This window comes from Notechis scutatus, chromosome 2 (genome assembly GCF_049901735.1).
Source record: "Notechis scutatus isolate UNSWTSFEM ecotype Mainland chromosome 2, rNotScu1.2, whole genome shotgun sequence".
Taxonomy (NCBI): Eukaryota; Metazoa; Chordata; class Lepidosauria; order Squamata; family Elapidae; genus Notechis; species Notechis scutatus.
This window is the reverse complement of record NC_142010.1, coordinates 239368376-239383435: the sequence shown is the minus strand read 5'-3', so window position 1 is coordinate 239383435 and position 15060 is coordinate 239368376. Positions and strand designations below refer to the sequence as shown.

At 39.2% G+C, this 15060-nt stretch overlaps 1 pseudogene; it reads left to right on the top strand.

The window, feature by feature from the left end:
- The first annotated feature begins 12174 nt into the window (after positions 1-12174).
- LOC148132569 (general transcription factor II-I repeat domain-containing protein 2 pseudogene) lies at positions 12175-14812 on the top strand (annotated as a pseudogene).
- The last annotated feature ends 248 nt before the right edge of the window (positions 14813-15060 follow it).

The following is a 15060-nucleotide window of genomic DNA, read 5'->3' as shown; positions in this document are numbered from 1 at the left end:
ATCCGGGTATAGGCAGGGGGGTGGGTGGGGGTGGGGAATAATCTTTTATCACTATTGTGTACCGTGCAGGTCCAGATGGGGGATAAAACATGCATGAGTTGCCCGCAGCTCTGAAAATAATTATACTCATTTGCCAGAAATGTAGAAAGTGCATCCAAGCAAGTTACCACCCATCATACTGACACTCCGTTTGCATACTGATGAAGTTTAAAGCCTGAGACAATGGTTTGATATCAGTAGCAGATGGGGGCTGGGCATATCACCAGAGCTATAGGATTAATAGTGCCATCATTTTTTTATTATGCAGCTACTTACTCCTGCTGCATATCAAAAGGCTTCCACTCACCTAGCTGTTTAAGCTCCTTTCTCCCCTTTTGAAGAACATCCATGAAGATGTTTATAGCTACTTTACATTTTAAAACAAACCAACCAACAAACAAAACAAAATGCCTTGTGCATTTATTGGATGCAATGAAGTCTGCACATATAATCAGAGAGGAATGTTGGGTGCATCAGCACACAAAGCTCACATTCACATTCTTGCCTCTGTCACCTCCCTTCCTGTCGCCCCAGTAGCTGCCTTTCCTATTCTCTTCAGAAAACTGCATTGGAATATGAGAAGATAATATGCGTGTGTTAAGCTCCAGTGCCATTGCAGGGTAATTGATGAATGGGTTTTTAAAGTGTAGAATGAGAATGAATACAAGTAGGACCCAAGAGAATAATTCTTTATATTGCAATCAGCACTGCTTATGTGTCGCTGGTTTAATATTAGAAGTCAGCAATAAAGAATTTAGGCTTGGATATTTAATCCTTACTAATGCAAAATTTAAAAAAAAAGCAATCTTTAGAGTGGTTTTTCTCTAACTAGATATATTGTTTTAAAGACCTTCTTATTTAAAGCTATGGCTTGGTTTTTAAAGGGTCATAATTTAAAATAAACAGTCTACAGTTGTGACCTAATAGATCTTTTTTAAATATTTAATTCTGATTGTGTGTGTGCATGTATGAATGCAATATAAAAGCACACACACAGTATATTGTATATAAGTGTCCTCCTATTTATGAAGCCATACATTCACAATTCCTGCAGTTCGATGCATAGTTATCTTATTGGTATGTGACCAGATGTTTAACTCACTTTTTCTTCTTTAAATACTTCCTATACTTGTGAATAAAGCCCATCTCCGATTATGCTTTTGTGCCTAGGCCTTTTATTCCCTTCTTAATTAAACAATGTATTAAAATGTTAACAAAATTAAAAACTGGCATGTAATTATTTTATTCACTGACTTATAGAGAGTATATTGCAATGTACTAAACATTTACTCTAATATAATATGCAGTACAATAATCATAAAACCATTAAAGGCATTACATAGGAGGAAGAATAAATTAGATGTATATTACCTAGATTTATCTATGAGGGATTCTGCTCCCTTTCTTGCTTTTTTAACACAGAATTCTGACTACTACTGCAAAACATGCCTATTCAAAAGGTAATGTCTAGCTATGCATATAGCACAGACCTATGCTGCTATTCTGACATTTGGGTTGTCAGTTAGGCATACATACGTATATTTCCACGTTTGCATGTATACATGTATAAATTGAACAACTGAATGTAAACAGCAACAAAATAATAGCATTAATTTCTTATTGAGTTTTTATTTGCATTAATTAACATTTCTATAATTTAAAGTCTTACTCTGACTAATGTTCCCTTTCCCATTTTGTGAAATATACTTTAGTTAGTAGACTAGGTTGAATAATGCTTGAATCGACTGTACTTTATCTTAGCATTGATGCTAATTTATAGAAAAGGTAATCAAAATCTTGAGAGACCTCTACTCATTTAGCTGGAAAAACCCTACCACCACATTGACTTGGATTTATTTCCAAAAAGATATCCATAGGATGTAACTGTGAAGTATTACCCCTAAGAAAATGCTCTAAAAAGGCTTTTACTTTCATTTAGAAAAAAAATTGACTAATGAGAGATATAGGAAATGTTTGTAAAACTTCTCTACTAATGCTAATACTTGGGGTCATGTAATGGGATCAGCTAGACATTTAGAGCAGAAAAACTAAAATACTTCTTTACAAAATGCATAATGAATACCTACAATTGACCATTAAAAGACACGGTAGTTCAGCATATATGGATGATAATCATAGACACACAGTCTCTCTTTCTCTCTCTCTCTCCCTCTCTCCCTCTCCCCTACCCCTACCCCTCTCCCTCCCCCTTCCCTTCCTCCCTCTCTCTCCCTCCCCCCCTCCCTCCATCACCCCCCACAAGTATATGTACTATATACATATAAAATGTGTGTCTGCTGTCCAGTGTCACCCTGAATCATCTCGTAGGGGAAATGGGCAATATAAAAAAATGAATAAATAATTATAACAAATTCAGCATCAGTCAATTGCAAAAGGCAGCTTTGCTTAGAAGAGCTTACATCCTGAGATAGCACATATACCACCATCAGATGCTTTTTCAGGAGCCAACTGGAGTTTCTTGTTTTTTCTTTGCTTCTCATCCGAGAAGCTTCTTCAGCTCTGATAGGATAGTAGGAATGGAAGGATTTATACTCCTTGCAGACAGCTGGTCATTTGTATCTTTTTAGAGGGCCATTGAAACACTTGGAGGTTTATCTGTGTCCTCAGGGTAACCTAAGTAGACCCTGAGCCATGATCTGGATGACTGAGAATCTCTACAGACATCAAACATCAACATCTGCCTATCCCAGGTCCTTGAGAAGGACTCAATAGGCAGACAAAAAATGCCAATTCCTTTAAACAACAGAAATTTAACAGAATAACAGAGTAGGAAGGGACCTTGGAGGTCTTCTAGTCCAACTCCCTGCTCAAGCAATAAACTATACTATTTCAGACAGGTGGCTGTCCAATCTCTTTGGTGCTATTGATCTTTGATATGTTTCATGCTCCTATTTTGGTTTCTAAAACCTCATCCCAGAAAATAAAAGGCTTCCTTGCCTTTTACTTTTCATTCCATCCAGGGGTGGGATTCAAAATTTTTAACAACCGGTTCTGTAAGTGTGGCTTAGGTGGTGGGCATGGCTTGGTGGTCATGTGACTGGGTGGACATGGCTTGGTGGTCATGTTATTGGCTGGGCGTGGCCAACTCAATATCACTCACGTCGAGGCACGCATCCTCTCGCTTGGCCTCTCATGACTGTGGGGATGCTGCAACAGTCATTAAGTGTGAAAAATGGTCATAAGTCACTTTTTTCAGTGCCATTGTAACTTTGAATGATCACTCCACACAAGCAAAGTACCAGCAAAGGAGGGGAAAAAAACTCCAGAAAGGTTCCTGAGACAGGAAGTCTAGTCCTGCCAAGAATGTAATAAGGGTTAATGGAGAGGCAGTTTCTGTAAGCAACACCAGAATGTTTCCTTCCTGCCTTCCTTACAGGATTAGGCCAGTAATTTATTCTAACAACCAGTTCTCCGAACTGCTTAGAATGTTAACAACTGGTTCTAGCAAATAGGTGCAAACTGATAGAATCCCACCCCTGATTCCATCCATGCAACCCTTAGAGTTTATGTCTCACTAGACCAGGGGTGGGCAATTAATTTTCCCAAAGGACTGTTTTGAAAGCCTAACCAATAGGGTTATGAAGGTGCATAGCCAGACATGCATGCCCATAAGTAAATTGGAAAAAAAAAATCAGAATTCTCCTTCAAAATAAAAATGATGCAAGGATATTGTGTGCATGGCATAGGAGGACCAGTCTACCACACCCCCAGCAGCCCAAAGAGAGACCAGTCTACCTGCCTTTCAAAGTACGAGAGAGGCTAACCTGCCAGGCTTGCCAAGGCAATTCACTTTCCCTCATTGGTATTTCTGGCAGTAAAGCTCTACTTGATTATCAATTGACCTCATGCAGGCCCGGACAGGGACAACCAAAGGGTGGGAAGTGGCCTGGGGATCATAAAATGCTCACGTCTGCTCTGGATATAACTTGCAATTTAAGTATGCATTTCAAAATCTGCTTGGGGTTTCAATAGGGAATATTAATTCTTTTTTCTTTTCTTTTTGTAAATTACATATCCGGAAGTATAATTTAAGGAAACGACTTCATCAACAAGATAAAATGTGAAACGATCCTTTCTAATATGAAAATACCAATTGCGCTAAAATGTCATTAAAATACACCATCAAAAAGCAGTAAAAACATGCATCTGAATATTCTGAGAAAACATGGTTATTTGTGTCTGTATAGGCTTATGATGAGGAATTCAAGTAGGCAAGTGCTTTATTCCTTGATGATTTGTGCATGTTTGTTGCTGTAGTGGGTTTGAACTTTGAAAGCTTGTTATGTCATGTACAGAATAATACCACAATTTCTAATATATGTCTCCAGGGCTGGGCAAGCATCATGCAAGCATGACCTTTACAAATACATGTCATTGAGATTCTGGCAAAGGGGAAAACAAGAACTCTTGCTTCATTGAGTACAAACCAATCAAACCAGAACAGAAGCGCACCAAATAAATGAATTTATTTTTAAAATTGACATTGCAAGGCATTCAGAAGGTTACCATAGGCTGGCCATGCTGTAGATCCCTTCAGCCAAAGACTGTCAGTTGGCAGGGACTAAAAGATAGGCCTTCTCTGGTATAGCTCCTTCCCTGCGGAACGTATTCTCCCTCTGTAATTTAGAATGGTCCCAACCCTGCTAGCTTTTCGAAGTTGGTGCTCTGAATATGTTAAGGCTCCCATTTCTTGACTTTCCTATTAATTGGTTTAACTATCTCAGCTGCTGTACATATGTCAGGCTCAAGGAATCAAGAACGCCATGTGGAGTTACTTCTGGTAGTTTTTTGTTTTTTTTAGTGTTGCTTACCTACAGATAAAATCTTGCCAGACAAAAGCAACCATCCGTATAACTATTAGATATACTCTTGGAATTGCCTACCAAACATTCCAAACTCTTTTCCCTTTGCCCTCTGAGAAGGACCCTCTTCCTCCAGTAACTCCGACTACATTTCTCCACATCTCTAAACAATCCTTTCCTCCTCCATCTCCTTGTCTTCATCAGAGTCCTCATGGGAACTGGGAGATGGGGGTAGAGATGATGACTCAGATACACCACCATCCTCCATGTCCGAGGATCTCTTCCTCCTGCAAAACATAGACACAATTAGCAAAATGCTTGATTTTATGCAATATGTACCCAAAGTTTGAATTAGCTATGCTTAACACGATCAGCTAGCCTGATCATGTGCAAATGCATCTCCTGGTGTCAGGAAGGACAATGGGCAGGAGCAGAAGCTTGAAAGTGAAAGCCCCAGCAGTTTGTATGCAAGCTACCTAGCAGTATATCTTACAAGAGTCCTTGAACCCTTGTAGTACCACTCTGTATGCCCATAAGCATATAACAGGGGACAAAAAAAGAAAAGTAAGCTGAATTAAAACTCTTGGGAGAAGCTATTCCTTCCTCCTTGTGCCTTAACTCTTACAGATGTCACTTGTGGTTAGCTGTGATTCAAGCTGATTGGCTTCCCCCATCTTGTGTGCATTGACCTACTTGGCAGAACAGAGGGCTAAAACCAGAGGGATAGTTTTTTCCTACATTAACAAGATTACATTACATGTCTTAGAATTTAAATAATGAGTGAGCTTTTCCGAATATATTGCAGTGACAGATGCTTTCTCACCTCATATTGAAAACTGCAGAAAGAGCATCATAGATATATTGCAACATGGCTGATTGTGTCATATTGTGTACATTTTATGAACACTGCATTCAGAATATACACAGAAAGCTTGTATTCAGATAAAATAGAACAATTCGTCTCTAATGCCTGAACATGTTAGGTAGAGCAGTGTTTTCTTTAGAAAACATATTTAGAAAGATGAATTTTATATGTAGTTAATTATAGAAATCTAGTTCTTCTCTCCATCTTTAAAGCAATATTATTCATGACATTTTATTTCAAGCTGCCGATCAATCAAAATAATTGGGGCTTTATTTTACACTACTACAAACAGCATTACATATATGTTCAATATATGTATCTCATCTATAGGCATAAAACTTTACTATGATCTATAGGGGCTGTAGCATTCTAATTAATTTCAGGCAGTGGATGATGAAAATACTCTTTAAAATGTGCTGATTGCTCTATTTTGCACAAGATACAAAAAGCTCATAAATGTCTGAAGTCTAGACAGAAAGTTCACCAGATTTTCAATAATGCCTGACAAGTGGAGAGCAAAATGCGTGAGAGAAAACACCAATAAACTGTTGATATAATAATGCTTTGTGATGGAATTGTACTGTGCATAGTTTTGGTCACAGCACAATAAAAGGATATTTTAAAGCTAAAAAGGTGCAGAAAGGGCAAAAAAGCCATTAAGGGCTGTGTAAATCTCCAACTAGGAAATATTCCAACAAGTGTGGCTTTTTAATTTTGAAAGGAAGCAAGGATAAGAGAGCGTAATTCCATTTTTAACATCACTTCCCATGAAATATTTCACATCCTTACCAGCTTTATTTATTCTTTTTAATGGAATAAAGATATGGTTCCTAAGATAAATAATGAAGAAAGTTCATCAGGGGAAATTTTTCCATCTCTTCCTAATCCCTATGACCTATCACAATCCCTCAAAAGCCTTTGTACAGGGTTTGCTGTTATACATTTCAGTGTTATTGAACTGGTGAATGTAATTCCTTAAACAGAAGAATATTGTAGTAACTTTCCCAGAAGTTGGAGCATCCAATTGAGAAACCCAGTTAGCTGAATCAGATTCAATTTAAGTAGATGGTATTTCAAGAAAAGAAGATAATTTTCTGAGGAGAAAGAAAAGCCGAGATATTCGTCTTAAACTATAGTAATCCATTTTTCAAACAAAATAAACTATTTACTATAGAAGGGTAAACAGCTGGGCTGATGTTAACAATCGAGATACAACTTGAGTAGCCATAAACATTTGATAGATACATGTAAGGTTCAGTCTAGTTAAAGAGATCAGCAATTGTGTCTGATGGAAAAGTAAGAAGCTGGTAAAATTAGGATAACACAGTACAGAAAATGCATAGGCAGAAAATGACCTATTAAATTATAATATCATATACAGATTTCAAACTTGTGAGATCCACTTTATTTTTTATTTTTTTACTGGAATTGTAATTTAGAAGACACTGAATTATAGGATTCTTCCCCCAGTAATAAATGTTGATACCGATATTGAATACAACTCCCTCACAAAGGATTATCTTAGGTTTTCTTTACTTAAATGTATAATTTACAGTGTGGAAGAATGTTATTCATTTACATTCTGCATGAATGTAAGAATACAAGCTGAAAAAGACATTAAATGTTATGCTAGCTTTTTCTTTATTTTAGTTAGGAATAAAGCCATCAGTTCAACAGATAGAAAATATATAATCAAGTATACAGATACATACAGGAACTAAGGTTCTGTTTCCTTAATATTTAATATTAATATTTTCTTTTGGGACTGCTGGAATGTTACAATAAATGAGACAAAGCACACAGAGGAAGCTACTTTAGCAACTAGCAAGTCATTCTAACTGGCCATAACGGGGAATGACAGGAAGGAAATTGGCACGATATTCAAAAACAGTTGTATAGCAGAGAGAAAGAGAGAGAGAAATAATAGTAGTAATAGTAATAATAATAATAATGGAATAAGAAAACACATACAAAAGGGCTTTTGTGAATTATTTCTTTAATGTCTCTAAAATATAATCCATGCTTGTATGTCTTTTACAATCAAACACCTTGGATAAATTATGTGGATGAAAAAAATCTCTTTAAATAAACTTTATATAATGGGACGATATATAGATTTCCAAGGAGAATTCCACTCATTTGATGCATTTAGATTTACAGAGTCATGTGATCTGTCTCTCATAGTATGTAATAATGCACTAGAATCTTCTCACATTGGAATTTCTATCTCTCAATAATTATAATATGCTGGAAGAAGGCTACAGAGGTGAAGAGGTCTACTTCAGTATCAACTTAGAGAAAATGAACAAGATATTTTAGCTGCCTTCCACATGGACAATCTCAGCTGCTTCCTGACTGTTCTCTTAAAAGTATTTGAAAAACAAAAAAAGAAGCATTTCTGATCACAGATGAATCAAGCATTTTGAGGCACAATTCAGAATGTTCCTATGATGGTTTCTCCGGATGTCAGCTCGAACAATGAAGGGTGGGGGAGGAGTATGGGGAAGTCACTGAGGGCCTTGAGTCAGGAGCAAGATGCCAGACATATTAGAGGGATTGCTGGAGGAGTGACCAGACAAATGCCCAGTTGAAAAAGAAAAAGGAGAGGTGCAGCTATAGCCAGAGAGTTCAGAAGCCCCCACAGAAAGTGCAGGGTAGAAAAGGTGCACAGCTACAGCTGGCCAGTGAAGATGAGGAGGAATGGCCTCCTGCCCCTGATGTGCAGGGTGAAATGGAGACAGGATGTACAGGGCAGAATGGAAACAGACTGAATGGAGATCAGCGAGGTCACTCATGAGGAGGCAGCCAACCTCTCCTAATGAACTACACTGGTGAGCACCTATTTAGTTGGACAAGTGGAGCAAGCTTATTGGAAACAATCACCCATTCTTCTGCTGTGTACATGCTTCACCTTCATGACTCTGGTTTCCTCACCTCTGGATTGTGCAGCACTTAATTGTGTGTTTGGACCTTGAATTTGTTTGTGGATTTTAGACTCCTACCTTGGACTGGACTTGAACTGTGGACTTTATGGACTTTTGCCTTTGCTTTTGGATTCAGTAACCTTGTGTCCTGACTGAGCAGTGTTGGACTCAATGGGAGTTTACATTGGGTGCGAATGGGGACCTGGGAATTAACATTAAGGACTTGGACTATCAATAAAGTCCTTAAAACCCCGTGTGCATGTTGTGCATGTGGAATGAAACAGGACCATTCTTTTCATTCTTGTCAGAATTAAATTCCATGAGATTCAAATGGTTATGTGAAGATTAGAATGCTAAAATCAAAAATGAATTCCAAATTTCAAATCCTGACTTTTGCTGGTCAAAATCCTTAGAACCAGTGTGGCATTGAGGTTAAGATGTGAGACTAAGATTTAGGGGAGCCAGCTTTAAATCCTTATTCAGCTGAGTAGCTTATCTCATCACTTTATCATTATATTTTGGCCTAATGTACACAAAAGTATAGTAGGGGAGGATGGCAACCTAGAGAAGTTCTGTTTAAAGGTCACACACCTATGATGTAGCATGTGCTGTCTCTTAAGAAGTACACTCAGTCCCCAGCATTCCAAAAATAAGTCCATTCAGTTTGTGTGTCTCTCATATACACAACTGATTGCTTGGGGACACCTGTCTTGGGATTTTGACTGGAATGTTACTATATGCTGCTTATTTTGTACACCATTCAGAATCCTTTGAGATTGGGACACATTGCAAATATTGTCAAGAAATAAAGAAATAGAATTGATTTGAATATAAAAGATGGTAGAACTACCATTACCGTTATATTATTCTGAGCTCTTTGGAAGGACCTTGATTCTCAACAGGCCAAAGACCCTATATGAAAATGTTTTAATTTCCTAGTATTAATGTCTAGTGTTTGGTGCTCTCCAACTAAACATGACTGAGTAGGAAGTTTCCTACTAAATCTGTAGTTCTTTTCTAAGGTAGGAGCAGTAAGTCTATGTTGTTTTTATAATAGTGAATGGTCCTCCAGCTATTTCTAAATTTTGTAGGAAGTGTAATAGGCAGTAATCACTTAGACAAGGCTTTTAGCCTCTTTCTCCTTTCTAAAAGCCAAGTGCATGCTCTTGGATCATCCCTGAGGCTCTTTCTTTTTAACCAGCTCCAAATACTCATCCTTCTATATCTTCTGTTGGTTACGTTCCAACTACAAGCTGTTTCTGATGGCACAAATCTTAGCAAATAAAGCTAGGTTCATTAGATGGTAACCCTTAAAGATCATCAGTGCTAATTTAAGCAAGCATCTCAAAGTCATTGGTGCCCATTCAAAAATACCTTTAGATACCAATGTATAGAAACGAAAAGAGATTATTTTCATATGATTTTCTGGAAACTAGTCATTTGTCATTAGTCCACATGGCTGCCATTTTATCCCCACTGTTATTTCAATATGCTCATATTCATATCAGCAAAGATTCCTGGTAGTTAATAAAAAAAAAGAAAGAAAGTAAATTCCAGCACAGTAACTGCTACAATAATACTTAATGATGCTGACTGTTCATAAAATGGGAGCCAAAACTAAGAAAGATTCTTAAAGGTCTTGCCTCCTCAAAGAAAAACTTCTCCATAGAAGTTAGCCATATAACATTTTGTAAGTTAAAACCAACACTTTTAATTGCATTCAAAATCCTGGTGGTAGCTAGTGCAATACTTATTTATTTATTTTAGAATTTTATCTTGCTTTTATTTTTGGTAAGCTCTAAATACGACATGCCTAATGCCCCTACCCCTATTTTCCCCACAACCACCACCTTGTGATGTAAGTTGGGATGAGGGAGCAAAATCACCTAACTAGATTCCATACCTAAACGAGGACTAGAACTTACCGTCTCCTGATTTCTGGCCCATCATCTTAGCTACCGTACCAAACAGGCTCTGAGGTGTTACATGACTGTGCTGGTTCTTTGAAACTAATAAGCAGGCCACTGCATACTGAACCAATTGTAATTTCTAGGTCAGTGATGGTTAAACTTTTTGGCACCGAGTGCTGAAACTGGAGTTCTCATGTGCATGCGTGCTGCAGCACCAGAACACAGAAGAGAAGAACTCGCCAGTGTGCATGTGCATGGTGGCCATGGCACTTCTGGGTTCTGTCGCATGCATGTGCACCAGACAGTTGGTCTTCACATGAAGGCCAGCTGTCCGGCGCACATGTGCATGACAGAACCCGGAAGAGCAGCTGGCGATGGCAGGTGTGCCACAGGTTTGCCATCACGGTTCTAGGTGATCCTCAATTCATATCACATACTTTCTCTAAGTCAACAGATGTACAATGAACTTTCTTTCTCACATTCATATATTACTCATTGACACAGACACTCCATAAGCAAACAAACTCCATATTTTACTGTTAGATCGCGGGAAAGGAGACTCGAGACCAGTGTGACTTTTTCAGCTCTTTATTTTATGTATAGATCTGTACAAAACCTCAGAGCCATGGCAGCCCTTCATATAGGGATTGCTTGCGGCTCACAGCCAATGACGGCTCTTTGAATCTCCCGCGATCAGCCCAGCCAATCGCGGTTGATTCGTATGGAGCCAACACAGTAGTTTAGTTAACCAATCAGCTTGCAGAATGTGTGGACCAATCAGGCAAGGGTATTTCGAGTATGTTAATATAGAACATTTACCATTTATCCAATGACATTATATATGCCTGCAGCCTTATATTTTTCATGATTTTCATACTATTTATTATTTTATTGTCACATCTGAGACATTCATTTTTATTTTTTATTTTAGAATTTTTAATCCTGCCTTTATTATTTTTATAAATAACTCAAGGCAGGGAACATACCTAATATTCTTTCCTCCTCCTATTTTCTGCACAACAACAAATCTGTGAGAAGAGTTGGGCTGAGGGTGAATGACTGACCCAAAGTCACCCAACCAACTTTTATGCCTAAGGCAGGTCTAGAACTCAGAAGACTCTAAAGCAGAGGTCTCATTCTTGCGGCCCGCGGGCCAATTGCGGCCCACAGGACAATATCCTGTGGCCCCCACCGTGATATGAAAGTATAATATTAGTGCGGCCCGCAGGGTAAATGGACCTCTGAAGGAAGTCCCGCCCACTGTTCCTCATCGTGGCTGACATTCGGTGCTAGGCTAAGCTACACCGACTTCATGCACACTACGCTTGTAACAACAGTGTGGCGGATGACGAACAGTCCGGTAGCAGTTGCCTTTTTTTGTGGTTGCCATTCCGGTACTTTCTACCATCAACAAATGCCACGATCAAACGCAGAGAAAGGCGACTGCTACCGGGCTGTTCATCATCCGCCATGCTGTTGTGACAAGTAGAAGCGGAAATGACATCACGCGTCGAGACGTTCTCCATGCGTCGCTAGCTGGCTAAACACTTCTATGAAACGTGGAACAAGAGCGACGCCAAGTGGAATGAACTAAATTTTGTCACACCCTCATCATGTCTTTGTCAAAGCCAAAGCCTGCAGTGAAGAGAAAGATAGGTGACGAGCACAGACAATTTCAGCAAAGGTGGGAGTATTTCTTTGTTGAGCACAGGGGCATCCCGACATGCCTTATTTGCGCTGAAAAAGTTGCAGTGCACAAGGAATACAACCTGAAACGTCATTATTCAACTAAACATGCTGAGGAATGTGCAAAATATCAGGGGGATGAGAGAGCCAACTGGGTTGCCAGCCTTAAAACATGTCTAGTGAGGCAACAAGATTTCTTCAAGAAAGCAACCAAAGAGAATGCTGCAGCAGTCGAAGCTAGCTATATGGTTAGTGAGATGATTGCTAAGGCGGGAAAACTATTCACAGAGGGCAAGTTTGTAAAAAAATGCATATTACAGGCTGCAAGTATAGTTTGTCCGGAAAAGAAAAGTCAGTTCAGCAACATCAGCCTTTCTGCCAACACAGTGGCAGAGCGCATTTCTGACCTGTCAAGTGACATTTATCATCAACTGTGTGAGAAAGCCAGATGTTTTGATGCATATTCAGTTGCTCTTGATGAGAGCACAGACATAACTGACACTGCTTAGCTCACAATTTATGTCCGTGGTGTTGATCGCAATTTTGAAGTGACAGAGGAGTTGCTCAGAGTAATTCCAATGCATGGCCAGACCACTGCTCATGAGATATTTTGCCAGCTGTGTGATGCCATTGAGAATGCCAGTTTGCCATGGAATAAGTTTGTTGGAATAACAACCGACGGAGCACCATCAATGACGGGGAGGAAAAATGGACTGGTGGCACTTGTTCAGAGAAAACTTGAGGAGGAGGGTGTAGAAGAGGCTATTGCTCTGCACTGCATTATCCATCAGCAGGCCCTTTGCAGCAAATGCCTGAAGTGTGACAACGTGATGTCTGTTGTTGTGAAATGCATCAACCACATCAGATCCAGGGGCTTAAAGCACGGGAGGTTCCGTGCTTTTTTAGAGGAAATGGAGTCAGAATACGAAGATGTGCTCTATTTCAATGAGGTACGTTGGCTCAGCAGGGGAAATGTCTTGAAAAGATTTTTTGAACTGAGAGAAGAAGTGAAAGCCTTCATGGAGAAGGATGGGATGGCTGTTCCCGAGTTGAATGATCAGAAATGGCTCATGGACTTAGCTTTTCTTGTCGACATCACACATGAGCTGAATGTACTGAACAAGAAGTTACAAGGCCAGGGGCAGCTTGTCAGTGCTGCCTATGACAACGTGAGAGCATTCTCCACAAAACTTGTGTTATGGAAAGCCCAGCTCTCTCAGACAAACCTTTGCCATTTCCCAGCATGCAAGGCACTTGTGGATGCAGGCACACCATTCAGTGGTGAGAAGTATGTTAATGCTATTTTGAAGCTACAGAAGGAATTTGATCACAGATTTGCAGACTTCAAGACTCACAGAGCCACTTTTCAAATTTCTGCAGACCCCTTCACCTTTGATGTGCAAGATGCCCCTCCTGTACTTCAAATGGAGCTTATTGACCTGCAATGCAACTCTGACCTCAAGGCCAAATTTAGGGAGGTGAATGGAAAAGCAGACAAGCATGGGCAATTTTTGAGAGAATTGCCCCCCAGCTTCCCTGAGCTTTCCCGAATGTTCAAGCGGACCATGTGCCTTTTTGGGAGCACATATTTGTGCAAAAAGTTCTTCTCCACCCTGAACTTTAACAAGTCCAAGTACAGGTCCAGACTTACTGATGATCATCTTCAAGCCATACTGAGGGTCTCAAGTGCCTCCTCTCTCAAGCCAAATGTGGCTCAGATATGTGAGAGGAAGCGTTGTCAAGTCTCTGGCAGCAAGGAGTAAGCTGGAGAAGCCATGTTCTGAGGAACTGTTCATGATCTTCATTCAATGTTCCATTCATGTGTTCAGGACAATTCATGTATTGGAGAAACCATTAACTGTTGATGACATTTGAGGATATTTTTTTAACAACGTTTTTTGTGGAATCTCTTATGCGGCCCAGCCTCACCCAGACTCTGCTTCCAGCGGCCCCCAGGTAAATTGTGTTTGAGACCCCTGCTCTAAAGTCTCCTGCTGTCTAGCTGGGTGTCCTAACCACTAGACCAAACTGGTTCTTATCCCAGTCATTCCAATACAAAATGGACTCCCAAAGACTGTTTATAATATTCCTTCACTTCATTTCCATGCCAAATCATTTTATCACTTTTATTTTTAACTCCATTCACCCTTCTGGAGGCTCCTTGTTGAGCTCAGTTTCCCCCCCATTTCCAAAGTAATGAAATGAAAGGTATTTTCTTTCACTCTTTTGATCTTAACTTTCCTTCCTGCCTTTTGATTCTGTTCTTTGAACTGTCATCTTTTTTCGATACCATATGCAAAATTACAATAGTAACTTTTCCTCACTCTCATTTCTACAACAATTATTCTCTTACATGCCTTTTTTATCACCCATAGCCTGTTTCACTGCATTATTCCACCAGACTTCCATTTTTAGAAATCCTATCAGCATAGCTCCATTTACTTCTATGGAAGCCTGAAACATAATTCCTTCAACTTGGTTGCAATCAGTTTCTGCTTTCTCCTTCTTTATGAGTGCCTCATTCTTTTGATAGTTTAATATATTTTTCATATATTGTAGGGCTAACATTCTGCATTCTACTTCTACTTATAAAACCTTCACTTTCTTCCTCTTCTCGCATATCTATTTTCCAATATTCTATTCCCTTTAGGAGTGGAACAGGCAATACTCTATTACCCCCCCAAAAAATGTTTGTTCCATACTCAGATTCAATTGCTTGTTAATTCCTTCGCCATGTACTTGTATGTGCTGACTTATATTGAAGTCATTTAAAACACAAGCTCAGAATTGATAGACCTTTTTATAGGTCACTA